The sequence below is a fragment of the Coffea eugenioides genome, chromosome 9 (assembly GCF_003713205.1).
Source record: "Coffea eugenioides isolate CCC68of chromosome 9, Ceug_1.0, whole genome shotgun sequence".
Taxonomy (NCBI): Eukaryota; Viridiplantae; Streptophyta; class Magnoliopsida; order Gentianales; family Rubiaceae; genus Coffea; species Coffea eugenioides.
The window spans coordinates 28994336-28997764 of record NC_040043.1 but is presented as its reverse complement, the minus strand read 5'-3'; positions in this window follow the sequence as shown (position 1 = coordinate 28997764).

Here is a 3429-nt window from a genome sequence, read left to right as displayed (position 1 = left end):
GGAATTGGGCATTAAGAACTTCGATGATTGTCATTCCCATGAAGTCACGGCCTGCCCCAATCTTATCAGACAAACCAGGAATTTCAACCCAATCAATAAACCGCATGCAACCAATCATTGAAATCATTATCTTGCTCACAAATTTCAGCATCTTAAACTTCCCAAGAATAGGGTTAAGCAAATAATCATGCCCGCTATAGGCACAATCATCCTCATTAGCTAAACGAACAGGACCGTTACAGAAGCCCATAATTTGTACAATTTCTGGCCAGGTTTGAAATGGAATTCTAACTCATCGCACAAGTCATCATTCAAGGGGAATTTTAGCTGAGCATTTTGTCGAGCAACAAAAGAGCATAAAAATCTTTAATGATTCATTGTTCAATCAATGCTGTAACTAGCCCAAAAATTTGCCAGAAACAAAGAAATTCAGCCCAAACAACGTATGCATCATGTGTATTCAGAAATAAAGGCCAATTAACAGAAAAATTGCACTAAATAATGCCACGGCAGACACATTTCAACAAACTTGACCAGAACTGAGACTTAAAGAGAGGAAAAGAAAAACTTACAGTGCTCTTGCTCGGCAAAATTTCGCAAATCGTAAGGGAAAATTCTGGTGGCGGCAATGGCGGCAGTGGAGGTTGAAAGGTGGCGGCAGAGGTGGAGAGTAGCAGACAGCAACAGCGACGAGTGCGGCCTGGAGGTGGCTTGGGAAGGCGGTTGACCGCTTGTTGGTCGCGCTGGAGAAGAAAGATGGCGCACGAGGTGGAGGTGCCATGGCGGAGCTCGGATTGCGGTGGTGATTCCGGTTCTTTGCTAGGCCTCCTGGTCTTTGTTTCCTCACTTTTCCGTTTGGTTCTTTTGCCTCTGCCCGAAATTCCTCCTCCAAATTCCAGATTTCAGCCGCGGCTTCCTTATCGATTTTCCTTGTTTCGCTGTCTACCTCAGATTTTCTCCTTTCCTGTTCGTCGCCCTCTCGATTCCCTTTTTCTCTCAATTTTTGTCTTGCTCAACCGCAACTCCTCCCACTCAGTCCGTCTCTCGGTTCTCTCTCACTCCAGTCTTAGCCGCCGCCAATTTTCTTCTCACTCGGCTCTCAAACCTCGTGGCCCTCCACCCTCTCGGTCTCTTCCCTTTTAGGTTCTTCTAGCTCTCCCCTGTTTTTCGTCCGCCCAATTTCCAGATTTTCCTCTGTTTTTGGCTTCCCCAAAATCTCTCCCCCGTCGCTTGTTTCCTTTTTCTTTTGCTTTCCCCAGAGCTCCTCCGTTCGTCACCCGTTTCTTTTCTTTCCCCTCCCTTGGCTCCCCTGGACGAAGCCCTTTCTAACCTCGCTTGTTGCTCTGTTTTTTTCTTTTCTGCCTTTCGTTTTCTTCCTCAGCCGAAGCTCTCTTCCTTTCCCCTGAAAATTTAGATCGTTCCCTCCTCTGTTTTTTTTTAGCCGATCCCCTCAGCCGCTCTTTTCCCATTCCTTTCTTTTGTTCCTCCCCTCGTTTTTCTGTTTTGCGGCTCTTTCATCTTTAAAGGCACCTCCAAAGACTAAACCTAGCTTCAAAGGCCAAGATTTCAAACCCCAAAGTAGGCTTATGTGTCTTATTTTTGTCCCTTTGATTGATTTTTCTTTTTCTTTTTCTTTTTCTTTTTTTCTTTCAAAACCCTAGAATCGAAACAAACAAAAATAAAAATTAAATGACTAAATGATGAAAGTTTAATTATATGATAAAAATGACTTCAAAATAAAAGAGTAAAAGCAAATGAAATTAATCAGAAATAATAATAATAGTAAACAAAATACCTTAAAATTTTGGTGTCTACAGACCCGAACAGAGTTTAAAATCATGGGACTGATCCGAACAAAATTTAAAATCATGGTATGCACACTAGTGGGACTGACCCATGTTTAGTGGCAATAAAGATGAAATGCAATAAAGATGAAATGCACGCTGGTGGGACTAACCCATGTTTTGTGGCAGTGGAAACAAAACGCTCACTAGTGGGACTGACCCATGTTTAGTGGCAGTGAAAAATGAAATGCTCACTGGTGGGACTAACCCATGTTCAGTGGCGATGAAAAATGAAATGCGTACTAGTGGGACTAACCCATGTTTAGTGGCAATGCAAATGAAGTGCTCACTAGTGGGACTGACCCAACGGCTAGTGGCGGTGTAAATGAAATGCTCACTAGTGGGACTAACCCAACGGCTAGTGGCGGTGAAAATAAAATGCACGCTAGTGGGACTAACCCATGTTTAGCGGCAATGAAAACAAAACGCTCACTAGTGGGACTGACCCATGTTTAATGGCGATTTAAATGAAATGCTCACTAGTGGGACTGACCCAACGGCTAGTGGCAGAATAAAAGAAATGCGGGTATGTATGAAGAAACTGTATAAGACTTGCTGGAAAAATTATCCAAAGATTTGCCCCAGTGTGATGAATTGGTCAGTTGGTCAGTGGGATCAACACCCGAGCCTGCCTTAATTGGTGGTACAAAATCCAAACCCAACGTGATGTTCGTGAAGTTGGCGGCACAAAATCCAGGCCCAACGTGATGTTTGTGATGTTGGTGGCACGAAAACCAAGCCCAACGTGATTTTTGTGGAGTTGGCAGCACAAAATCCAGACCCAACGGGATGTTCGTGAAGTTGGCGGCACGAAAACCAAGCCCAACGTGATTTTTGTGGAGTTGGCGGCACAAAATCCAGGCCCAACGTGATGTTTGTGAATGGTCAGTGGGATAAGACCCAGTCCTGCCATCCAATTGGTCAAGAAATTAAGTGTGATTGTCAAGAAAGAGGGGGATGGAAGGGTGCGCGGCATACGCTGAAATTTCATCAACAAGAAATTGAAATTTGTCAAGGAACAAGAAATTAAATTAAATTTTGATTTTTTGGAGAATCTTTTAAAAAATGATTTGCCCCAGTTTCCACCAATTATTGTGCAACTGATCAATTGATTTGCATTACGGCACGGTTGCTCCTCCTTGAGACCTTGATTCGTAAGATTCTGACTTACGCTTCTTCATCGATTTCAGCCATGGATACCTGCACAGGGGGCTTGCCAAAGTACAACATGCACTTTATTTTAAAATATTGCAACTATTACTCATGGAAAGAGCAGTGTGATTGATTTGAAAGTCTTGCTTGACTCTTTGACGAAATCCTCAAATGGACTATAAAAAATTTGCCCCAGTGTGGGCTTATTTTGCGAAATCTTACAAATAAAAATTTTGCTCCAGTGTGAGCCCTTTTGATTGCAAAAATTGGTTTGGATGCCTCTCCATTTATTTGAACAAAGTAAGAAACTGTGTTTCCTATATAATGTGAAGAAATTTGAACGTCTTGCTTAAACTTACACAGAAAATTTCATGATGAATTTCTCAAAATAATACCAAATTACAAAAGATCTCTTCCTCACTTTAGCATCGAT